The sequence below is a fragment of the Giraffa tippelskirchi genome, chromosome 8 (genome assembly GCF_054371585.1).
Source record: "Giraffa tippelskirchi isolate mGirTip1 chromosome 8, T2T-mGirTip1v1.2.pri, whole genome shotgun sequence".
In the NCBI taxonomy this organism is placed as follows: Eukaryota; Metazoa; Chordata; class Mammalia; order Artiodactyla; family Giraffidae; genus Giraffa; species Giraffa tippelskirchi.
The window spans coordinates 57,176,789-57,203,049 of NC_137282.1; the positions used below are offsets into that span (position 1 = coordinate 57,176,789).

The 26,261-nt window shown below is 44.1% G+C and overlaps 1 protein-coding gene and 1 long non-coding RNA gene across 7 annotated transcripts in view; both read right to left on the reverse strand.

Moving 5' to 3' along the window:
• Positions 1-26,261, reverse strand: part of ADCY2 (adenylate cyclase 2) — a 436,561-nt gene that overhangs the window by 277,480 nt on the left and 132,820 nt on the right. The gene's annotated exons all lie outside the window — the stretch shown is intronic.
• LOC145517631 (uncharacterized) lies at positions 18,510-22,884 on the reverse strand. The gene is made up of 4 exons (XR_014062215.1): positions 20,702-22,884; positions 19,988-20,073; positions 19,565-19,862; positions 18,510-18,620 (listed from the first exon to the last, which is right to left on the reverse strand). It is a non-coding gene; the product is annotated as an uncharacterized LOC145517631 (long non-coding RNA).

Below are 26,261 nucleotides of genomic sequence, written 5' to 3' on the forward strand. Positions count from 1 at the left end.
GTCCTGTGGCTCCTGAGCCACATTTCCAAAGAGCCTCATTTCTTCTTCCGCTGCTGGGGAAGCGGCCTCACGAATGAGGATTTACAGCCACCCTCAGGGGGCGCGGAGCCACCTTGGCTGACTTCCTCCCTGAACTCAAATTCTCCTTCCCTCGGGTACAGTGTACCAATGCTTTCCTCGCTCCAGGAGAAACATCGTTGCAAAATACTTTGGGCTCATTATTAGACACATAAGAAGTGTCCAGATTAATTTTTTCTCTTGTTTGAAGAAAGCTAAGCTGGGCTTCTCATAGCATTTTTTTTCTAAGAACTGAGGGTGTTAATAAGTGTTAAATGCGAACAGTTTCCATGATTAAGTACATTTGGGACAGCTGGACAGACGGCTCCGAGCTGTTCATCTTCAATTGGTGATGGGATTTATTTCATAGGAAGGCAGACAGTGTGGAGCCATCCATGTGGAAATGAGACCCTTCTCTCTGGGGAGCATCATGGAGACTCACCCATCAAGAAGTGTGGGAAGACATTTGGGAGATGCTAGCCTATTTATTGGGCTTCCCAGTTGGCTCCATTGGTAAAGAATCCACCTGCCAATGCAGGAGACTTGGGTTCGGTCCCTGGGTCAGGAAGATCTCCTGGAGAAGGAAATGGCAACCCACTCTAGTATTCTTGCCTGGAGAATCCCATGCACAGAGGAGTCTGGTGGGCTACCATCCATAGGGTCACAAAAGAGTCAGACACAACTTAGTGACTAAACAAGAAACAGCAAGCCTCTTTGCTATGTATCCAGGTGGCCTCTGTAAATCAAGTTTACTTTGTAGTTCAATCAACTGTATGATATACGTTTTGTAAGAGAAGATGTTTCTCCTTTCAAAACTTGTGAAGCAAACTGATGTTGGAGAAAATAAGTTACTTAAAATAGATTCTACCCAGGCATTATTCATCTCCCTATTGATAGGAACTAAAGTGAGTTCCATGAAGAATTGATGGTAACCAAGGCAGTCCATAAGTTATTTTAGCACATAAAAAAGATAAGCCTGATGAAAACTCCTCAGTTCTGCATTTATTTCTGTAGCTTTGAAAAGAAACCAAAAGCACTTTTGATAAACATCTTAATGAGTTGCTCAGGATTTCATTTACATGTGCTTTGAATGGCTCTTGAATAATATCAGGTGAATTCACAATGAACTTTTCGAATGTCAACAGACCAGCCCTAAAGGAACTGGGCAAGAAGGAAGGGAGAGCTTTTCTCTTAGCCCAGCAGGTGAGTGAATGGGTTGGCACACCTACTCTCCTGTGGGTTGATACAGCCCCGCGCGTGTGTGTACACACACACATGCACTATTCTAATCTCTGAGGGTCTGGCTTTCTTAAGAACGAGTTCACCTCCATCTGCTTCAGCATTCTTCTTTGTTAACTGGGAGAAAATAACACAGTGGCGATTGTCATATGTCAGTGTTCCCACTAGAAAATTCACCCTGTAGAAAACAGGGAGAACTTGAATCAACGTTTTGCTTTCTTGACATCTCTATCATTTGTTGGAAAAGACCCTGAGGCTGGGAAAGATTGATGTCAGGAGGAGAAGGGGATGACAGAGGATGAGCTGGTTGGATGGCATCACCCACTCTATGGACGTGAGTTTGAGCAAGCTCTGGGAGATGGTGAAGGACAAGGAAGCCTAGCATGATGCAGTCCACGTGGTCAGAAAGAGACAGACGTAACTGAGTGACTGAACAACAACAAATCATTTGTGGCATCAGTTCATGCTTACTGAGTATCTCTTTGTAATAGTCCTGCATGTAGGACTTTAGGTTTTGTTTTTGTGAATCTTCAAGAACTGAAAGAAAGTTTCCATTTTTCTTTGGGGTGATCTCCACTGTGGTTTATTTCAATTTTGTTGGGAGGCAGCAGTGTGAAATTAACTAAGTGACTTAAAAAGCACCTTCCTTCCAGGCTCATGATCAGAGAATGGTTTCCCCCACGCCTCCATGAAGACCACAAGTTCCCAACACTCCACACAGGCTGGACTCCCAGCTTCACCATCCACCAGCTGGATGGCCTGGGGCAAATTAGTCACCCTCTCTGTCCTCCAGGACTGCTATGAGAAGCATGTGGGTTAATGTATGTAGAGGAATTAAAACAGTGCCAGCATACTGGCAACCTGTGGGTGTGCTATCCGACTGTTCCCACTTAAATTACAATGAATTCCTTGACCTTTTCTATAGGTATACTACTCATTTTATAATGCCTCTCCTGTTACAGTTAGAAGTGGATCTTAAATCTTTAATCTCCTGAACCTAGTCTGTAAAGGTGTGCTTATGCCAAATGCTAGGATGGTTCTCGGCTCAGAAATGGAAGCAGATCAACAGATAACCTTATTAAACTGTTTTTGAAAAAAAATGTGTTGAGTAATTAAAGCTACCAGTTTTATGTGGAGAAGGAACATCTTAACTCTACTTACAAAGACTGTCTTTTATAGAAGTAACCTTTTCAAAATGATCCATTTAATTAAATTCAATCCCTGGAAGGAGGAAGTAGCAACCCACTCCAGTATTCTTGCCTGGAGAATCCCATGGACAGAGGAGTCTGGCGGGCTACAGTCTGTAGGGTCGCCAAGAGCCAGACACGACTGAGCAGACATACACAAAACTCAATAGGAACATGGCATAAGCATCACATGTAACAAAGACATGTCTGAATGTGCAATTAAACCAACCTCTCCCCACCTTTTTCCCCTCCATGATTGTGCTTGGGATGGCATTTAGGATAGAAGCAGGAGGAGTTTTTTTAAATTAAATCAGTGTTAACACCCAGCCTGTCTGATTACTCACTCAATCAACCAACACTTATTGACCACAGACAACGCAGAAGGTGCTGCAGAGATACAGAGTTGAAAACCCAAGAGGCCTCACTCCCCCAAACCTTAGAACATTGAGATAGTCATGTGCATCAAATGTTAAGATATAAAGAAAACTGAAGACCAGATGCTACCCAAGGCAGCCCTGGCTTCCCTAAGAAGCTGTAAAAGCTCCCAGATCCCATTGACAACTTCCTCGCCTCGTGCTTTTCAGGCTGACCAAGATGCATCCGCACCAGACACAAGTCGTGTTGGTCTCCTTATCAACTCTGGAAGATGCTATTCTTGTCTGGGTTATATAAAGTTATATAAGTGGCATTCCATCTTATATGCATGGCTTTTAAAAGCCTCCATATATTAAGGCAGTTATGAATATGCCATCAAGAGGACTCCAACTCAGGCAGTCTGCACATTTTGATTTTAAGAATCAAACAGATTTCAAAAAGTGGATTGTGACTGTGGAGCAGGTGTTCGTGGGAATGTGTCCTGAGCCTAGAGGTCACACCTGCAGCCTCTCCTCTGGGCTCAGAGATGCTCGGGACTATACCCAGGGCTCTCTTCCATGGAGGCATGCTCATCTTATGCCTCAGCTGCATATTTTATTTTTTTAAACATTTTTTTTTTAATGTGGACCATTTTGAAAGTCTTTACTGAATTTGTTGCAATATTGCTTCTTTTTTATGTTTTTTTTTGGCTGTCAGGCATGTGGGACCTTAGGCTCCCTAACCAGGAACTGAACTTGCATATCCTTCATTGAAAGGGGAAGTCTTAACCACTGAACTGCCAGGGCAGTCTGCATATTTTATTTTTGATTTACCTTCTAAGAAGTCTGTATCACTCGACCCTGGAGGACTGTGGAGAAGGGAGAATTTCCATCAGTCATAAATGCAGATGACATTTATGGAAGGGCATTTATAAATATTTAGCTAGTTTGTATTGGTTTCAGTTTAAACAGTATGATTTGCCAATTCCTTTTAACTTTACCTTTTAAAGAGTAAATATCACACATCACAAATTTTGTGAATAGATTCCAAATAGGGTGAAATCAAAGATTAAATCTGTCTCCCAAAATGTCAGGAAAGAGAACAAGACCAACATGATGCATTTTAAACTGAAATATCTGAAGGATAGCAAAACATGCTGATTAAGTCTGAGACTCAGAATTTAAAAAGATAAAATAAAAATACAAGGAAATCACCTGCATGAGGATGCCTCGATATTTCTCTCAGCTGAACTAAAAATCTGATATTGGTCTATGAGGGCAGTTTTGGAAAACCTGAAAAAAGAAGACCTAATGACATAAATGGATTCCTAGGATGAATACAGAAAATGGCTCATAAAAGTACTGAGAATGTGAGAAAGGGAATTGTTTTATAAAAATTTAAAAGTCTTGAGGTTCTCAGGTTTTTAATGAAGAGGCTTTTCTTTTGAAATGTCTTTTCATCAGTGTCATCAGTTTGTTTATCTACTATTTCAAGCTCTCTCCTTTTTGTGTGTGTTTGTGTTCTGGACAGGGATGATCCAAAGGAATTACTTATATAAACTATTCAAGTAAAATAGAAAAGATGGAATATCTTCTGTTCAGCACCAAGCACACAAGAGCACCAAGAAGTGAATTATCACAGCAAATCAAACTGCAAGGATCAGGGGAAGGAACGTCAGACAGACCTCTGCACTCACATCTGATGACACAAGAATGCACATTTCTAACCATCTTACTTAATGCCTTTTGTTTAACTTCAATGCCTCAGGAGTTTAAAGCTTCATCCAATAAAAACAAATAAGAGATATAAGCAATATCTCTTATTTTTATAAGCAATTATTATAAATTATATTATAAATGATTATTATTCACAGACATATTCATAAGGCAAAGAAAACAGAACCAAAAGTAGAGTTACTGAGTGCTCAATGAGCTGGCCTGTCAGAAGCTACAAATACTAAAATTGATAGTTTTTCCTACATATCAGAAATTGCTCTGATATAATTAAAAAAATTAAAACCTACTCACAGAGTTAAAGAAGATACAAAATATTCAAAATTTAACACATATCCAAAAAAATGCACAAGGCCTGTATATGCAAAACTATAGGATTTTGCTGATGTATAGGGAAAATATCACATAAATACATTGCTAAATATGCAATACAGGATTCTTGGGTGTTGAAACCTTAATATTGTAGAGAGTCAAAATTTATGCTTTGGAGAAACTGCATAATTCAATGGAGTTAAAGGGGAAGTAGCAAGACATAAGGGCTTCCCAAGTGACACTAGTGATTAAGAATCCGCCTGCCAATGCAAGAGACATAAGAGACGCTGGTTCGATCTCTGGGTTGGGAAGATCCCCTGGAGGAGGGCACAGCAACAGTATTCCTGCCTGGAGAATCCCCTGGGCAGAGGAGCCTGGTGGACCGCAGTCCAAAGGTTCGCAAAGAGTCGGACACAACTGAAGCGACTGAGCGCAGCACACACAGAGAGACGTAAAGGTGGCTGTTGTGAGATCACAGCGACAAGATGGAGCTTCTCCCAGGAAGGGAACTGTGCCCTGCATGACACCTAGTGTCCTGCTGGCTGCCGAGTGCACGCAACGCGGACACACTCTGATCGTGGACGCTCCCCCTTATGCTACAGCACATGTCTGCGTGCTAAGTTGCTTCAGTTGTGTCCGACTCTTTGTGACCCCAGGGACTGTAGCCCGCCAGGCTCCTCTGTCCATGGGATTCTCCAGGCAAGAATACTGGAGTGGGTTGCCATTTTCTGTTCCAGGGGATCTTCCCAACCCAGGGATCGAACCCACGTCTCTTACCATCTCCTGTATTGGTGGGCAGGTTCTTTACCACTAGAGCCACCCGGGAAGCCCTATATTAAAGACCTCCTACATCTGAGTACTAAATTATCTATACATCCTAATATTTCTACAAAAAGAGATTTATAATTTGCCTTCCCACTTAAAAATTTCACTGTTTGTCTTATATTTTAATTTGCCTGTTAAGTCATTGAGAAGGCAAAAAAAAAAAAAAAATGACTGAACAGTGTACCACTTCAGAAGGAAGTCAAGCACGTGCTTTTAAGGCTGCTTAATCACAATCTTGACTGTTCCCCACGCACTGTTAAAAATCAATGGGAACAAAAACAATCAATAACGGGAACAAAATGCTCCTGTATTTTAAAAAACAAAGAATGAAACAAATGATCAAAGTTAAATACCAGAAAAATGTTAGTGGAATTCAGGCAGACTTTTTCCCATCATTGTTCTCCATGAGAATCATGCTTGAATACTTTCAATTCAGGCTCACTCAGAAGGTTCAAGGCCATAAATTTCAAAAGATAATGTTCGGAATGACATTTGGATGTCGAACTTGTGCAAACAAGATGAACACCATGAAAAGAAACTAAGGCAGTGACTTTGGGGTGGAAAAGACAGAAAGACTTTTTACAGCGTCATTTTTCCCCTTACATTAGAAATTTTTTCTCATTTATAACTGCTTTTGAAAAATGAAATCATTTAAAAGACAGAAAAGTACAGAAAAGATAATATAACAAACACCTGGGAAGCTACCATCTACATCTATAAAAATGATGGAAAAACTGAGAAACACCTTTTCCTTCTCTTCACAGGGACCACTGGCATCCTGATCTTGCCTGTACTTTTACCATATTTGAATAGTACCAGAAATAAAGCTCAATGCTGTTCTCTGTTTTAATCATACCAAATGGCATTCGAAACATACCCAGTATTCAGCAATTTGCTATATTTTACTCAATTTGATGTTCTGAATGACCATCTCTGCTATATCATTATAAACACAGTTCATTTTATTCAAGTTTGATTAATATTCTTGTCTATAAATATACCATAAGCTAATTTTTTTCATTTTCCTACCAATGGACACAGTATTTGCTTTCCATTGTATATTATGATTGGGCTTATATTATGATAGATGATGCTAAGACGGATATTCTGGAAACTGTCTTCTTGGGGACACTCATTGAAGCCTCTCCAGAAATATCAAACAAGTAGCATTTCTGTTCAAAGGTATGCCTGAGTTTATTCTAAAGTAATTATTTTAATTTTCACTATCAACAACCCTGTACCAGCTCTCAGTCCTTCCACTGAGGAATCGTCAGGCTCTTTAAATGTTACCAATCTGATGGCTGTGTGACTGAAACTCACTGTTAGCTTTCCTCTGACTATGAGGGAGGTTGAATATTGATACCTCTTCTTTTTTTGTAATTTAGATATTATCATTGAAAAACATATTTCATATACTTTCCATATATATGCAACTTTGGCTTCATAACTTATAGGAGAGAAGGTTTTTATCAGAAGTATTCATGGCAAACATCTTCTCCAAGTCCTGCTTCTTCACTTTTTTTTAGTGGTGTCTTTGCACAAATGAAATTTAAAATTTTAATGTTCTAAAATTACCAATCTTCCCTTTATAGACAGTGTTTTTTGGGTCTAAAGTTCTCACAAAAGCATGAGCCATAAAGGAAAAGATTTAAAAACTGAGGCACAGAATGTTAGAACTTTCTTCGCCACCAAAGTTATCACAGGCTGAGGCTAAGTCTGTGATGCACGGAGACGCACGGCTCACAGGACAGTGAGAGTGGCTTGGTGTGTCCGACTCTGCGTTCCCATGGACTGTACAGTCCATGGGATTCTCCAGGCCGGAATACTGGAGTGGGTAGCCTTTCCCCTCTCCAGGGGATCTTCCTGACCCCGGAATAGAACCCAAGTCTTCCGCATTGCAGGCAGATTCTTTACCCCCTGAGCCACAAGGGGAGCCCAATGGCTCATATAATGTGCACCTATTAAAGACTGTTTTGATGCAAATGTATTCACATATTTATTATTATTTCCTTCCTTCATTCATTTCTTTTCATTTTTGCTAACTGTTCATTGTCTTGAACAAAAGTCCCATGATGCTAAGGATTTTTAAACATTGTATTTATTTCTGTAGAACAGTTCTAGGAAGATAATAGCTTGTCTATGAGTAGTCAGTGAGTGATGAATGAATTACTGCAGTTTAAGGAGATATGAAAGATGTGCGCAAAATTTTATACATGAAGTTCACTACAGCATTATGTATAACACTTAAGCATTAAAAGTGACCTAAACACACAGCTTTAGGAAGCTGGTTGAATGAATGATGTTCTTTATCTCAGATGTCCACAATGGTAACCATGAGCCACAAATCACTGGTAAGCACATGAAATGTGGCGGCAAGGGAACCGAAATTTTGTCATATTTAACTTAAATTTAATTTTGAATAGCCACATGTGGCTTGTGGCTACCATTCTGGACTGTGCAGATCTAAACCATAAGACTAATACAATCCAAAGGATTGGCTGCACTCATTTGAACTCTGTTGCCAATTTTAATGCTTCCCTGGTAGCTCAGCTCATAAAAATCTGCCTGCAACACAGTGACCCTGGTTCAATTCCTGGGTTGGGAAGATCGACAGGCTACCCACTCCAGTATTTTGGGGCTTCCCTGGTGGCTGAGACAGTAAAAAATCTGTCTGCAATGCAAGAGACCTGGATTCGATCCCTGGGTTGGGAAGATTCCCTGGAGAAGGGCCAATTTTCTTATACAAAAACTATGTGTGTGTATATGTATAAAAGTATGGAGATCTTTTATTCTTCTGAATTGAATTAGTATTTAAAACCAAGTCCCTCTATTAAAAGATTACATGATAATTGTACAACCATACAAGCGTGCACACGCACACATACATATGTATATGATACAAATGCTGGCCAAAATGATAGGAAGGCAATATTCCTGAAATAAATTAAGAAGGCTTGAAAGGTATTAATACCTAACCCTCCTATTGTAAGGACATCTTTTAAATTAATTTCTATATATTTAAGTTTGTAATTCTTTTTGGCCATACATATATAAAATTATATTTAAATAAACATCCACAACTTGACAGTAAAGCAATAAATAAGCAGTAAATAATTACTTTTATTCAAGTACTTTACTTGATAAAGTACTGAATAAAGTGTATGTTTTCTACTTGAATTTAACCAATTGAAACTACACAATGAACCAACTATTCTCAATTTAAAAGCAAGAAGTCGGAACAATTTGCCAAAAATGCATTCCTACCCCAAAATTCGAAAGTATCAAGTGCTACTTAAATTTCTATAACTTTTAACAGAATTGGTACTTGAAGGCAACCATTCAAATATGTAGCATGCATTCAATACATACTCGTTGACCGACGAATGGCTGTTACTGAGGGCATCTCCCTCCCCTGGACAACAAACATTCAAAGAAGAAACCCCCAAGACACCACTCCCCACCCCGCACCAGGCTACAGGAGGATTCAACAGGGTATATCACATAACAGTGATTTGGACACATGACTTCAAAGATGGATTTTTCAAACAGACAAGCACAAAGAGGCACACAGGTGAATACAGTGCATGCCCAGGTACCTGCAAAGAAGCCTGACTTGCCATCTGAGGATGAACTGATTATAACAGCACCACCGTTTTCCATCACAGCATCTTGGAGTCTAGAGTAACTGGGATGCCATGTGGGAAATGGAGGCAGGACCAAGTTGGGAAGAAAGAGCAGTCTAGGATCATCACATTTTGGGAACAGTCATTGACCCCCTTGAGTTTCTCATGAAAACTGCTGAAGCATATGAATATATTCAAAAATATTTCAAAGGATTCAAAAAGACTCTTGAAAACCCAAGAAATCCATCATGAACCGCCCCTGCTCCGGGATCGAACCTCCAACCAGAGTCTGTAACCTGATGGAAGCCTGGAGCGGCAGAGCAGAGGTGGCTTTGACCCACAACTCTCTGGGATTACCAGGTGGTGCTAGGGGCAAAGAACTAGCCTGCCAATGCAGGAAACAGAGTGAGGTGTGGGTTCAATCCTTGGTTCAGGAAAAAGCTCGGGAGGAGGAAATGGCCACCCACTCTAGTATTCTTGCCTGGAAAAATCCCAGGGACAGAGGAGCTAAGCGAGCTGCAGTCCCTGGGCTTGCAAAGAGTGGGACACAGCTAAGCGACTTAGCACATGCACCTCTTTCCTGGGATTCGCAGAAGCTCAGTGATGAAAGAAGTTAGTCTACACAGTGGACCTTGTTTTAGGCCTTCAGGGATGTAAGAAAGAGAAACTTTAAGTGGTCCATTTTCAAGACAATGTTGAGGCCTGGACGCTAGATAAAGTTAGGGTTGGGAGAAGGAGATCAGACTGGATCCTAGAGACGGGACTCCACCCATAACCTGTGCCCTGGCTCTAAACCTGCCTAAGGACTTGGGGACATGAGGCAGTTGATGTACCTGGAGGGCCCCTAAGCAAACAAGATGTTGGGGGAAGGGATAAACTAGCCAGAAAGTGTTTGTTGAGAAATGCAGATGTAAGTTGGGAAGGGAGAAAGAAGGATACTCTCTAAGGAGATAATGAAACTTGTGGGGGCGACACCCGGGAAGATTGTACACCCCCTAGTACTCAGCCAGTGAGGAACCGGGGGCAGGGGCCGGCGTGTTAGGGAGTACATTGCTCGTTGTAACCTCTCTGGGTGTGCCTGCCCACTAGACACCTGCCAGCCACCAGACCTTCCAAGACCGTCAGTAAAAGTCTCGATTTCGCTGTGCTTCCAGTCTCCAAGTCCATCCCTTAGTTTTGAGTCTGTGAGCTTGTTTCTCACAGGGATCAAATCTGAAGTCCCTGTGGACTTACGAAGAGCTTTATACCTACCTTTTCTCAAAAAAAAACCACACTATGGAAATGCACATGTGTTTACCAAATCCCACCCAGATTCTTATTTACAGCAAGTAAACATTTGGTGGCTGTAATTATAATCAAATATGTACTTCCTGCCCCCAAATAACCACTTCTTTATTAGGAATGGCATATTGTCTTCATTACAGTTAAAATGCAAAAATATGCTCAGTCTTCAGAATGTCACACTCAAGTTTTCTCATGCAGGATGAAAGTGCTCAGACGAATTAACGCTTTCATTGAAAAATCAAGTCAAATTCTTTCATTTAGTTTTATTTTATTTTAATTTAAAAGGTGAAAATGTAAGTTTGTTGCTGTTGCTCAGTGGCTCAGTCGTGTCTGACTCTTTGTGACTCCATCAAATGCAGCACCCCAGGCTTCCCTGTTCTTCACCATCTCCCAGAGTTTGCTCAAACTCATGTCCATTGAGTCAGTGATGCCATCCAACCATCTCATCCTCTATCATCCCCTTCTCCTCCCGCCCTCAGTCTTTCCCAGCATCAGGGTCTTTGCCAATGAGTAGGGTCTTTGCCAATGAGTCAGCTCTTTGCATCAGGTGGCCAAAGTATTGGAGCCTCAGCTTCAGGATGAGTCCTTCCAATGAATATTCAGGATTGATTTCCTTTAGGATTGACTGCTTTGATCGTCTTGCCATCCATAGCTTCTCTTCCACAGCTAGATTAAGCATTGAAATAACCAACAAATTCACATTTATTTCTTTATTTAAACCTGATCTTTTGATCTAATGCTCTTTTTACAGAACCAGGAGGCCTGAATGGCTTGTTTTTACTTGCCAAATGATAAGCCCTCCCTGTTTCTTAGTTTAGGTGACTTTCATAGTAACACGAGTGAGGACTCCATTTTTCAAGCTTTGCAATGCTTATTCCTGTTTCCCCACATTTTCTCTTACATCTTGAGAAAGAAATGGGGGTCGTTCCCGTGCCCCTCTGCCTGTGCACCCAGAGTGAGCCCCCCGGTAACAGTGCTCTGAAGTCCCAGGGTGCTGTCCCTAACAGAGGCGTTCCTGTGTGGTGGAGGGTCCCGCCTGACAAGCCCTGGTCCACCCACAGTGCACGGCCCCTCCGCACACTCTGGTTCCGAGGTCTTACTCACCATGTTCCCCTCTGCTATCTGAAGGGGTGCAGTGCTTGTCTTTACAATGCTTCTTGCAATGATGTCTGCAGGCCCAAATGAGTTAAGTTTCAAGACCAGATGGAGACCACATGAGCTCCTGTTTTACAGCTGGATCACTTTTTCCTTCCTTTTCTTTTTTAGGAAAGCCTGACAGTAAGATCTAACTTTCTTAACACAAGATGTCTAAGCCCAAGAAACATGCTATTAAAAGAAATGATGAGAGAAGTCTACTGCCTTTCACTGATGACCCACAATCTCTGAAACACTAGGGGATAATGTTTTATGTCTTGACTGTTCTAGTATTAATATCTATACCGGATCACAGATTTGTCAAAACTCAGAGATGTATACTTAACATGCTGCATCTCCCGTGTGTAAGTTCCATCTCAATAAAGTTCAGCTGAAGTGTTTAGGGGAGCACAGATTATGGAGGATGCTCACTTTGTAAAAAGACCCATTTAGAACATTTTTCTTGGCTTCTAATTTGGTCCCAAGAAACAGCCACTCCCAGGAACAGCCAAGAGGGCAAATAAAGACCTTGACACTTGACTAGCACAGCACTGAACCTTCCCTTCAGGGGTAAGATGAAGGGTGGGGCATAAAATTTCATCACATTAAAAAAGAATAGCAATAAAGAATGTATTTTAACTAAAGTATTTAAAAATATACTGTGTGTGTGTGCTCAGTCGAGTCAGACTCTTTACGACCTCATGGACTGCAGCCCTCCAGGCTCCTCTATCCATGGAATTTTACAGGCAAGATGGAATTTTACAGGCAAGAATACTGGAGTGGGTTGCCATTTCCTTCTCTAGGGGATTTTCCTGACCCAGGGATCGAACCCACAAGTCTTGTGTCTCCTGCATTGGCAGGCGGATTCTTCACCACTGCACCACCTGGGAAGCCTTTTAAAAATATTATATGGTTCTAAATCTTTAATATAGATAGACTACTAAAAGGAAAAATAAATAGCTTTCTTTAACTTTTTTTTTTAACTTCTGAGATCTCTTGAAAGTTAATAAGAAGGGCAATCTATTCTGGTTTTACCCATTTATGGCTGAAAATAATAAATGATGAATATTATAAAAGAGAACTTATATAAGAACACATCTTTCTACCATCTGTTTTGAATGACCAGACCAAAAAGGGATTTGTGGGGACTGGAAGGAGCTACCACAGAACATTTATAAAATGTGTTATGTTCAAGAAATATTTCTTAGGAGACTGAATTGTATTATATTCCAAGGCTTCCGAGCATGTGAGGCACAGCAGGTCCAACTTCTGCTAACATGCTTAAAAAATGATATTTGGGTGATTTTATTCCTTTAGAAAGAAAAAAAACAAAGTTTTGCAACAAAGGCTCACACTCATTAGTCTTGGCAACACAAAGCTTTGGAAAAGAGTCTGTCAACCATCAAAATATGGCTTTTCACTGATGAAAGAGTCAGAATATAGATTTTCATTTCCAGAGGGATATTTAAAAACAATGTAATTAAAATGTGGATTAGAAAGAAAAAAATTGCTTTTTCCTTTTCTTAACAAGTCAGTTTATTTGAAGAGATTTAACCAGTACTTCAGCTGGTTTCAGGAGAAACAGCCTCTTTTAAGTCTACCATGAGTCTCTATTTGTGAGGGCAATTGTGACACACATATTGCTCCTTTCAATCAATAATTCTGTTCAGCCGTACCTCCATTTATTACAGGATTCTCATTAAGCGATTGGTAGTAACACTTTAATTAAATGGTACAACTCTGTAGTGATTTCATTATTTCTGCTGGCATACTGTGGGTGAACACAGTGGGCCTGTGATGGTGCCCTGGACTGTGTGCTGTCCCAGGTAAGTGATAAGGGACCATCAAGGTGTGATACACCTGCTGTGAAGAGCAGACTTGGAAAGGACCCTGATGCTGGGAAAGACTGAGGGCAGAAGGAGAAGGGGACGACAGAGGACGAGATGGTTGGAGGGCATCACCAACTCAAGGAACCTGAGTTTGAGCAAGCTCCAGGAGGTGGTGAAGGACAGGAACGACAACAACACAGGGTGAATTGAGCCTGGAGGCAGGGAGAGATTGCGCAGGGATGCCAGGTGGATGCGAGCACTCCTCCAGGAGAGCAGAGGGTCAGGAGAAAAGAGTTCACAGCTAAGAGTGAACTAGACACATCACAGGGTCTTCTCAACCAGTTTAGTCATCAGTGCATTGACAGAGGATGTTTAAAGAAGGAATGTTAATTCCAAGTCATTCAGATAAATGCAGTTTTCAATTCAAAGTCACAAATGTGGCTTGGATCACTGCCACCGAGCTCTTCTGCAGAAGAAGAGTCAAAAGTCTAATTTCTCCCAGGCATGCTCATACTGGCAACGCGTTTCTTACTGAATGATTTTCCTGGGCACAGAGATTTCTGGATCCAGTACACTGTTAATAGTGGTGAAAACAGTAAAGACTCTGCCTGGAATGCAGGAGACCCAGGTTCAATCTCTGGGTCGGTAAGACCCCCTGGAGGAAGGAATGGCTATCTACTCCAGTATTCTTGCTGATAAGTCCCATGGACAGAAGAAGCTGTAGACTACAGTCCAGGGGGTCACAACGACTTGGACATAGATGAGCAACTAAATTTTTCTCTTTCACACACTGTTAATGGTTAACTTTTTCAGTGGTAAGTAAACGTTATAACAAAATAGGGATATGTTATTTTTGAACTTTTAAAAAAATCACTTCTTGGTCAATTTCACAGAAATCAAGAAGCTCTGGATTACACTGTTAATTATCAGAAGGTTCTTAGTTATCATTTCGGGGATCAGAGATCCACTCAGGTTAATAGAATTTTAGAGATGTACAATTCAGGAAGGGCTTAATCTGCCTCCTTCCTTTTGGAATGCTGGAATGCCAGGGCAGAGCTTCGGCTTACAAAAAGTTTCTAGAGTCCCAGGAAAACAAAGCAGAGAGACGCAGCAGTCAATGGGCTGACCACTACGTCAGGGCATTCGGACTCCCCAAGAGCGAAGCTGTGAATTAAAGGAGAAGGTGTAGGTGCTCCAGGCAGACTTTTGTGAAGCAGGAGGTGGCTGAAAGCTTGGGTCTCTGGGACACTGTAGATATTAGCAGGAGACAGATGAGTATGTGAATCCCACACGCTCCCCATGGGGCTCGCATATACCCCAGTCTTCAGCCCAGGAATTACAGCTAATGCTCTTATGTACAATAAGAAAGGCAAGAGAGGTGGGTGACTTTGTAGGGCCCTAAAAATGAATGTTGGTTGCTTAAAAATCAAATGATCACAAGTTGACCAGAAGAGTCATAATGACATGACAGGAACCATTTAGATTTCAAAAGTGAGGGATGAATGAACCAGCAGCCAATGAGCATTTGCTTTCAAAAGCCTTTGTTCCTAGAAAACAAACTGCAGAAATATGCGGGCATGAGAGACCCAGGTTTGGTAAATTGGGCTGTTGTCCCCAGAGTCTGCACCGCCCAGTGGGGAACTCCACTGCTCTCAGTTCCATCTGCTTCAAACCGGGTCACGTGACTCGGGATGCCCTTCCTGTTCAGGGAACAGTATTTCTCTTTTCAGCTAATGTGACGTTTGACCCAAGACTTATCAGGGGAAGTGACAGGAGTCATGTCTGAGCAGAAGCATTAAGTGCCACAGCGTGACTCTGCCATCTCTCACCCCTCATTCCTGGTCTAGATGAGAAGGTCCTTTCACTTGGAATCTGGAGGAAAGAGGATGTAGTGAGGCTTGCAGCAATTGTCTATGATGAAAATGCAACGTGAGCAAGAAGTAGAACTAGAAGTAGAACTCTGGGGACTTCCCTGGTGGTCTGGTGGTTAAGACTTCACCTTCCAACACAGGGGGCGTGGGTTCAATTCCTGGTCAGGGAGCTAAGACCCCACACACCTGGTAGCCAACAGAACCAAAACATAAAACAGAAGCGATACTGTAACAAATACAATAAAATCTAAAAAGAAAAACAAATAGAACTCTGCTGACCATTTGTTACGGCAGCATAACCTCATACTCATTGGAAGGACTGATGCTGAAGCTCCAATACTTTGGCCACCTGATGGGAAGAACTGACTCATTGGAAAAGACCCTGATGCTGGGAAAGATTGAAGGCAGGAGGAGAAGGGGACAACAGAGGATGAGATGGCTGGATGGCAGCACTGATGCAATAGACATGAACTTGAGCAAACTCCAGGGGATGGTCAAGGACAGGGAAGCATGGCGTGCTACAGTCCATAGGTTGAGAGGAGTCAGACATGACTTGATGACTGAATAACAATAACAACAACAACCTCATCTATCCTGACTGCCACATTCACAGCATCCATGGTCCTTCGTAGGAATTATAATTTCAACAGGACGGAGCCCACAACTGTTATGTAACACTACTGGCTTTATGAGTGCCTTCTGAACTTTCTTTTTCAGCACTGCTGTCCTCGCCTACAAAACACCACCTGTAATTATGTGCTGCTGACTGTAGATGCAGTGAAAACTGCTTAGGCCTGGGCTTTCACTGCAAATGAATGCGCTCAGCCTGCTCGCTCTTCTCCCAGGGCAAGCGACAAAGGCAGACAAATAAATATTATGGTCGCGCGTTTATTTTTAATCTCATAAAGTTCATCTATATGCAAATTACAGATGGCTTTGGGGTTCTAGGCAGGTTGCCAAGAAGAGTCTCGAGGTCCTCAAGTCTGGGCAGACAGTCTTGATTCGCTTGCACTTGCAACGTATTTCAACGATTAAAGTGCTTGAGCCCAAAGAAAGATTTCAGATCTGCTCCTATCAGGAAGAGGTATTCAAGCTACTGGCAAAAGCAGAGGCTGTACTAGCTTGCTCTAAAGGGACAGAATAACTGGGAGCCACTGTGCAGGACTGAAACAGAAGCCGTTTGAGCAAAGACATGTACAGCCCAGGTGGTGGCATATAGGTTCCTGAGATAAAAACTCTGCCAGCTATGCCAAACCAAATCCTTACTCTCGCCCACAGTTATTCCTATGAAGGACTTTATTTTCTCACCAAATTTTTAATTATTGGCTTTTATATTTCAAGATATATATATATGTATATATAGTAATATAGTAAATAAATATATTTTATGAAGTAGACTCATTATGATTATTTTAAGTATGCAATGCTAATTCTTCTCTTCTTATACTGATGAGAAAAATCAGTTTATAAAGAAATCATGAGTGGGGGATGGGATGGGGTGGGAGGTGAGAAAGAATGTTCAAGAGAGAGGGGACACGTATTTCTATGGCCGATTCATGTTGATGTATGGCAGAAACCAACACAACATTGTAAAGCAATTGTCCTCCGATTTAAAATAAACGAGTTAAAAAAATAAAAGTTAAACATTAAAAAAAGAGAAATCATGTCTGTAGAGACGCTTGAGTTGCGAACATTTGAACCTTCCAGGCAAAACTACCTAATTTAGAAAGATTCCTGAGTTGAATGCGCTTAATTCGGCCCCGCAGATGTGAAAGCAGAGTCAGGAGCGCCGTTGCCTGCTGCCAGGTTCAGCCTCCAGATGAGCATGTGTCCGTCTAACCAGCGATGTTTCACTGCAGCTGCGTATGGATCCCAGAGGGAGGATCCGAGGCTTCAAGAAACTGCCTTCTATGGAATTGAGAAAGATGCAGCAGCTTGTGGGGGGCAGGAGATCCGATGAGAGTGCCCTTGAACTTCAGCAGGGAAGCAGTGAGCCTGGAGAAAGGCCATTCAGGAAGAACAGCTGCCTCTGGTCCCCAGCAGGATGTCAGAGGGCATGAGGAAGGGGTGGAGCTTCCGTTCTTGGCAGAAAGGAAAGCCCCTGAAAGCAGAGAGCAGGTCAGCGGCACCTGACAGACCTGCTCAGTACAGAACGCCGCCTGTCAGCTCTCAGGGCGGGCAGCCTCAGATCCACCTGCTCAGGAGGAAGGTCACCAGGTGTGCCTCTGATGGGGAACCAGGAGGCCAGCGAGCTCAAAGCTGTCTAGTTCTGGAATGGGCCTCCCCGTGACTCGGACACTAAAGAATCCACCTGCAGTGCAGGAGGCCTGGGTTCCATCCCTGGGTCGGGAAGATCCCCTGCAGAAGGGAATGGCAGCCCACTCCAGTATTCTTGCCTGGAGAATCCCATGGACAGGGGAGCCTGGCAGGCTACAGTCCGGGGGGGGTCACAGAGTCAGACACGAGTGAATGACTAACACTTTCACTTTCACTTTCGAAAGGCCCAGAAAGTGCCCTTGGGAGTTTACCCAGCAGAATCAGGGCACTGCCGGCTCCGGCTCCCCAGGCATGCCCATCGGTCGCCCTGTACCCTCACCCCGGAGAGACACCATGTAAGACCCGGGCCAGGATCTGGGCCAGCAAACCTTCCAGGACCTCCTGGGCCGAGTTAGGGGCTCCTTGTTTGTGCCACCCAACCCCCACCCAGCACCCATACTCAACTGCATCCGCACAGAAATCTCACGACCGTAACTCTCTGAGTATCTGTCTTGTCCACTAGGGGACGAGTTCATGGAGAGCACAGCACAGCTCACAACCCGGGTCTCCACCGAAGGGACACTGGATGAGAATGAGTAAGATGAGGACACCTGGGACCCGAACCCGCCCACTGCCAGGTGCCAGGCAGCCAGCCCTCCCCTCGAGGAGACCCCTGCAGACAGGCAGCTGCATCCCGCGGGTGGCGGTGCAGAAACAGCACCTTCGCAGAGCAGACCCCAGCCCCACCAGCCCACGGAGCTGGAGGCTGAGCAGGTAACAGACACAGAACACACACACAAGGGTAGAGGTTCGAGAAAGGACAGGGAGGCTTTTATGGCAAAAGCAGAAAGGCTTGGGGGAGGGGTGGAGTCCTTGGGTCTGGAGGAGTCAGTCTGTCCAAGGACGAAGCCGAGGCCTGTGAAGGAGAAGAAACTGAGGGAAGGAAACGAGTGCAAAATGTCCAGGTATACTCTGGCATGACCCAGGGGTGGTGCCTGATTTTGAGGGGTGGGAGGGGGAGTCTCTCCCTGCTGTTCAGGGACAGCACTGGCCATGAACACAGGAGCTGGGACTGGAATCCCAGCTCTGCCTCCTAAACCCTGTGTGCCTATGGGCAAGTCCCTTAGTCTCCCCAAGCCTCTGTTTTCATATCCGGAAAAGGGTGGGAGGAATTTTATTACCAGAATTAAGTAAGATAAAACATGTTAAATGCTTGGGATTAAGTAAAATGAAACACACATTAAACTTGAAAGTGAAAGTGAAAAGTGAAAGTCAGTCGGTCAGTCGTATCTGATGCTTTGTGACCTCATGGACTGCAGCCCGCTAGGCTCCTCTGTCCATGGGATTCTCCAGGCAAGAATACAAGAGTGGGTTGCCATTCCCTTCTCCAAGGGATCTTCCCGACCCTGGGATTGAAGCCGGGTCTCCTGAATTGCAGGTAGATTCTTTACCATCTGAGCCAGCAACTTAGCCCCAATAAATGCTGTTGGCAATCATTCTATTATTGTCATATTTTCTCAAGCATCGTCATTCATTCAATGATGGGGGATAGTAAGAAAATGTCAGATGAACTGGATTTCTATTTTGTCTTGTGTGGGGAAGACCATAGGATAGACACAGAAAAACACAAGCTTTATCAGTGTATGTTCAAGGCATTTCATACCTACTAACGGGGCTTCCCAGTCTGCAATGTGGGAGACTCAGGTTCAATTCCTTGGTTCGGAAGATCCCTTGGAAAAGGAAATGGCAACCTACTCCAGAATCCTTGCCTGGGAAATCCCATGGGCACAGGACACTGGAGGGCTACAGTCTATGGGGTCAAAAAAGAGTGGGACATGACTTAGAGACCAAACAACTTACTAATGGTGGGAGGCTCATGGTGCACGCTTCACAGATGAAAAGGAGTAGTGAGAGCAGGGATGCGACTGATTTGGATCAACAGCTTCCAAAGACAGAAAAAGTGAACTGTTGCCGGTGGTTCTAAAATGGATCATTTGGACGTAGAAATTTCCTCCTGCTTTTGCAGTGATCCCCTTGCAAAGATCGAGTGCTCAAACCTCCCTTGGAGCAGCTGTGGGGAGTCCGATAAGACATCCAATCGCCAAGCCTTCAGTGTGGCTGAGCTGTGTGCACGGTGGAGATTACCGAGGAACTGCAACTGCAGAGAAGAACAAAGATGCAAAAGGGCTGCTTATCGGCAGGAGGCGGGGCACACTGATGCCCTGCTGAAGGATTAGGATGCCCTGTCGCCACTGAAACGACCTTCGGAGAGAAGCAACTGACCTTCTAACAGACAGGCCACGTTCTCCAAGCATAGCAGCTGAGTACACTGAAAAGCTTCCTGGTGGCTTGGACTGTAAAGAATCTGCCTGCAATGCGAGAGACCTGGGTTCAGTCCCTGGGTTGGGAAGATCCCCTGGAGAAAGGATAGGCTATCCACTCCAGTGTTCTTGCCTGGAGAATCCCACAGACAGAGGACCCTGGCAGGCTATAGTTTGAACAACTAACACTTTTTCACACACTGAAAATAAATACGGTGGAAATGCATTGCTTTTCTAAGCTCGGGCATCTGTGCCCACTGGGGTTGGGCATGGTGGATTTGCCCAAGGTGTTCATGCTCTGGAAACTTCTGCCAGCCTCCAGGATGGAATGGGCATTTACTCCTCTGCTTCGTGGGCACACACAACCTCCCACAAGCAGCTCCTTCTCCAACAGGGAGGAGAAACTTCCCTGGATTTGCAAGTAGCCAGCCTACCGATTCACCAGTACAGACAAGAAAGGCAGAAAAGCATCTGTTCATGGACACTGAACTTGGTAGCTCAATCAGGATGGTTCAGAGAAGCACTGTATCATGGGATATGGAATGACACCTAAGGGTGAGGCATGCGTCTGCACTAGTCAGCTGCTCGGGTGGCCCCCAATGCTCCCCCCGGTTCACACCCGTGTTACCCCTTCCCCTTGTGTGCGGGACCAAGTGACCCGATCCATGACCAGAACCTGCAAAGGCGATGGCTCAGATGTCACTTCCCAGGTGAGGCTGCGGAGACCGTGACTTTGTCTTCCTCCTGTCATCTCTCTTGCCGATGCTCTGTCGCCTCGTCCCTCGCTTGCCCTGAAGAAGCTAGTGATCGTGTTGTGAACCACCCTACGGCGAGGGCCAAGGAGCAAGAAACTAAGGCCACCAGCCAATAGCTCGTGAGAGATGGAGGCCCCGAGACAAACCATCCACAAGGAGCTGAATCCTGCCGACCACTGAGTGAGGGAGCTCCGGTCCGTCCCTGGTGGGGCTTGGGATGTCTTTGTCCCAGTTGACAGTCTTGAGATGAGCCCGAGTCAGGGGGCCCAGAAAGGCTGTGCCTGGACCCCAGACCCACAGAATCTGAGACAGACAGTAAATGTGGTTTTGAGCCACTAGCTTTGGGGGGGATTTGTTAGGAGCTAGAGGAGACTACTACACACCCATAGCACAGTTACCCAGAAATGAAGGCATTGTGCAGCCACATTAGAGGAGCAAGGGTGAGGCAAACCAAAGATTAGAGACAGAGGAAGCCCACCTGACCCCACGCGAGACCCCAGGCTGGAGGGAAGGGGATGGAGGTGATGTTAGCAGAACCCAGAGCTTACTGGACAGAACCAAACTGGTCCAGTTGGTCAGGAGCTGGCATCAGGAGAAGCAACATTAAGGTCAGAAAGTAAAGAAGAAGGGTTATGGGCTTTCTTTTCCTGTGTCCTCCAACCCTTGCTGGTGCTGAGAGTCTGAAACACCCTGGTGCCATGTCAGCCCTTGTGCTTCTGAGCAGAGAGGAGAAGTATAAGGGGTTGCTGTTGTTGTTCAGTCGCTCAGTCACATCCGACTCTCTGTGACCCCACGGACTGCAGCAGGCCAGGCTTCCCTGTCCTTCACTATCTCCCAGAGTTTGCTCAAACTCATGTCCACTGAGTCGGTGATGCCATCCAACTATCTCATCCTCTGTCATCCCCTTCTCCTCCTGCCTTCAATCTTTCCCAGCATCAGGGTCTTTTCCAATGAGTTGACTCTTCATATCAGCTGGCCAAAGGATTGGAGCTTCAGCATCAGCATCAGTGCTTCCAATGAATATTCAAGGTAGATTTCCTTTAGAATTGATTGGTTGGATCTCTTTGCAGTCCAAAGTACTGCAAAGGTGGGGAGGGGGTGGCGGGGCTGGCAAACAGGCTCGGGCCAGGCCCCGGAGGCACCCCCATCAAACACCCATGACCACTCGGGCTCCGTCCTTGGGAACCTGTCTCAGATCAGACTCCCAGATCAACCTGGCTTTTGCTTATTTGTGAGTCCCCTCTCTCATGTCTCCACATGGAGGGAGTTTCCTGGAAATGCCCCCTTGTGTATTTTTGCAGGTGAGAGTGACATGATGGCTGAGACAGGAGAAGGGCACCTGTGCGGTGGGCTGAACAGTGACTTCCCTCAAGACCTCCACATCTTGAGCATTGGGCAGTGGGCCGGCCATGGCTGGAAGACATCCACACCCTAATCCTCACATCCCAGGGATGCAGCCTTACAGGGAAAGAGGTTTGCAGATACGATTAAGGTAAGGGTCTTGAGATGAGGAGAGCATCCTGGATGGTCCAGGGGGGTCCAGTATAAAGGGGTTTGTATTTATAAGAGAGGGCAGAGAAGGATCAGAGGGAAAATAGGAGATGTGATGATGGAAGCAAGAGGTTGAAACGATGCAGGAAGGTGGGCAGCGTCTGGAAGCTGGAGAAGGCAAGGAGACGGACTCTCCGCCAGAACCTTCAGAAGAAGCCGCCCCGTCAACGCCGTGACTCTGTCCCCACAGAAACGGATCACGTCCTTTCCCTCCAGAACTGAGTGAGAAGAAAACGACGTTGTTTTTAGCCACCAGATTTGCAGTCATGTTTTACAGCAGCCACAAGAGACCCGTACCATGTGCAGCTCTTCGCACTCTTCCCTGGTTCCGTGGAAGCACAGGTTCTGTGGGGGGTTCGCAGTGCAGGGGTCAGACTGCGTGGGGAGTGGGAAAGCATGAGGCAAAGAGCAGCGAGCTCACTTGCTCTTAACTCTATCTCTCAGAGTCTTGAGTGTATCTTAGTCATTTTTTAAAAATATTTTGTATTGTCGTAAAAGTCACATAATATAAAACACACTGTTTTAACCATATGTAGCTGTTCAGTTCAGTGGCACTAAGTACATTCACGATGCTGGGCAGCTCTCACCATCATCAGCCTCCTGAATGTTCCACCTTCTTAAACTGAAACACAGTCCCCATTAACACTAACTGCCATTCCCCGTCCTCACTCCCCAACCCCAACTCCTGTACTTTCTGACTCTAGGAATCTGCCTATTCCAGGCACCTCAGGTAAAGGGAATCAAATAGTATTTGTCTGCAGCTAATGTATCATTGTCGCTGTTGTTGTTTAGTTGCTAAGTCGTGTCTGACTCTTTGTGACCCCGTGGACTGCAGTCCGCCAGGCTCCTCTGTCCATGGGATTTCCCAGGCAAGAATACTGGAGTGGGTTGCCATTTCCTTCTCCAGGGGATCTTCCCGACCCAGGGACTGAACCTGCATCTCCTGCATTGGCAGTCGGATTCTTTACTACTAAGCCACCTGGGAAGCCCGCATCTAATGTACACTGGAATGCATTTTTAAGATTGAAAGAAGGGGATTCTAATATGATATGTGTTCCTGAACCTCAACCAGCTTCTGTTTTTATGAAGAGCACTGTTTGAAATACCTGTTGACACTAATCAAAGCTGCCACAGTCATATTAACTTCAATAGCCAACTTCAGAGGAAGGGAGATTATCACGGATGAAGAGTGACTTTACTTAATGGAAAAGGGTGAATTCTCCAATAATACATAATAATCCCCAATGCATATCCAACAACCACAGAGTCAAAATACACGAGGCAAAAACTGATAGAACAGAAAGAACAGACAAATCCACTATGAGAGTTGGTGACTTCACACTGAGCTGAATCACCAATCAAGTTGACATTTGTAGAACATACCGTTTCACAATGGCAGAAAACATGGTCTTCTCCGAAATACAAGGGAAAGTCACTGTAACAGACCATATCCTGGGTGATAAAACCATCTTTAACACATTTGGAAGGATATAAATCCTACAAAGTATTCTCAGGCCAGAACAGAATGAAACTAGAAATCAGTAGTAGGAAAGTAGTTGGAAGAGTCCCCAAATATTTGGAAGTTAAACAATATACTTCTAGATAATCCATCACTCAAGAGAAATCTTAAGGAAATTTAAAAATATTTTGAAGAAAGTGTAAAGAAAAATTCCACCTATTAAAATTTGTGCCATGCAGCAAAAGCAGTGTTTAGAGGGAAGTTGATAGCATTAAATTTGAATGTTAAAAAAGAAGACTTAATGTCTATAACATAAAATTTCATCTTGGGAAAGTAGGGAAGGAAGAGAAAATTAAGCACAAAGCAAGCAGAAGGATGGAAGTAACAAAATTAGAGCAGAAATTAATGAAATTAAAATCAGGCAATGATAGAGAAAATTAAACAAAATCAAATCTGGTTCTTTGAAAAGATCAATAAAATTGATAAACTCCTATCTGGGCTAATCAACAATTTAGACTAACTTGAGAGACTTATACTATATCTATTTTATATGGGGCAGTATCTTTGTATTTAAAAGAAATACGAGGGTCTTCCTGGGGGACTCAGTGGTAAAGAATCTGCCTGCCAATGTAGGAGACACAAGTTTGATCCCTGATCCGGGAAGATCCCACAGGCCATGGAGCAACTAAGCCCATGCGCCACAACTATTGAGCCTGTGCTCAAGAGTCTGGGAGCTGCAACTACCGAGCCCAGATGCTGCACAACAACTGAAGTGCGTGCACCTCACAGTCTGTCAACCACAGCAAGAGAAGCCATCACAATGAGAAGCCCAAACACCATAACTAGAGAGTAGCCTCTGCTCTAAACCCACACAGCTATGAAGATCCAGCACAGCCATAAATAAACAAATTTTAAAATCATTCAAAATAAATCATTTTTATTTTATTTTCAATCAGCACAGCCATAAATAAATAAGTTATAAAATCATTAAAAAAAAAAGAAAAACAACGATGCTATTCTGCTTCCCAGCTGCATACCTGAGTCAGAGTTTAAAGCAGCACAGTGATAAGACATGAATTGATAAAGGTTAAGTGGTCACTAAGCCTACAGTTCTGGCAGCTGCCACTGGGTGAAGAGCTCAGGACCATTCCCCGGAGGGACCAAGGAAGTAGTCCTAAAGGTTGGGAGCCTGAGTGGCATCACTTTGCTGCGTGTGCATCAGGTATTTGCTCTAGGGTATCACACTCGTTTCACATACAGGTTTCTGATTTTCCAAAGGTTGTTGAGGATAAACTGGTTGTAGTTCTTGAGTTTGCGGCTTCTTTATCATCAAAAAACAAATACAGAAAGCAAGAAGAAAAAGAACTCCAATGGATTTTTGCCTGAGTTTGGGCAAAGAATGTGTGCTGAAGTCATTCCCGTTGGAACCCCATCGTCAACACTCCTTCTAACGGGATTTTCTCCACACTGTCTCATAACAAACGCCTGGGCCCCATTTCCCAACCACACCAGCACCGGAAACCTTTTAGCTCCTAGTGGGTCAGATCTTTTTTCCCTTTCATGATTTAACAGAATAGTTTTTACATAGATGCTCCGCACTTTGTTCACATAATCAAGAAAGAATAAAGCTGGATGAGAAATTAGGATTGTTTTCTCCAAACCCCTCATTCACAGATGAGGTCATTAGCCCAGGGACAAGGACTGGACTCCCGGGGCTGCTTCCTCAGTGGTGGACTAGACCCACCACGTCCCCAGGGTTCCCCCCAGGTCAGTGTTCTCTCCTCTGTCCCCATCTTCCTGTTCTCACTGTCACTGCTAGGAAAGGTGATACTGTACACCGAGGTCTGCTTCACAGATACAACGGGCCATCAACAGTGGGGCTAGTTCAGCCTTAGGCTTTGAAAAGACCTGTTTTTTTCATGATGCTTTCACTGTCCTTCATTTAAACGATAACGAACCTCGTAGTCAAAAATCTAATTCCTCCTCAGTCTACCATTCAAGTCAGGAGAATCACCTAAGATTATCTTCTCATTTCCCCAGTGGCTCAGCAGTAAAGAATCTACAGTGGAGGAGACTCAGGTTCAATCCCTGGGTCGGGAAGATGCCCTGAAGGAAGGCATAGCAACCCACTCCAGTATTCTTGCCTGGAGAATCCCATGGACAGAGGAGCCTGGCGGGCTACAGTCCATGTGGTCACAAAGCAACGGAAGCGACTGAGCACTCAAGCATCCTTTCATGATGCGACCTCTGGGAAAGCTGAGTCTTCTATTGAATGGTTTACAACAGTGGAGGTGGGAGACGGTATTCAAAAAAACCCCACAGCAGTGAGGGGCCTAGGCCTGAATCCCATCCACACTCACCATCTGCAAGCTGGGCAACTCTGAGCCCCCTGCTCCCAACCCAGGCTCAGGTTCCCCTCTGCAGTAGGGAGTTTGACTGGGTCAAGATGCATGGGAAAGCACATGTTAGTT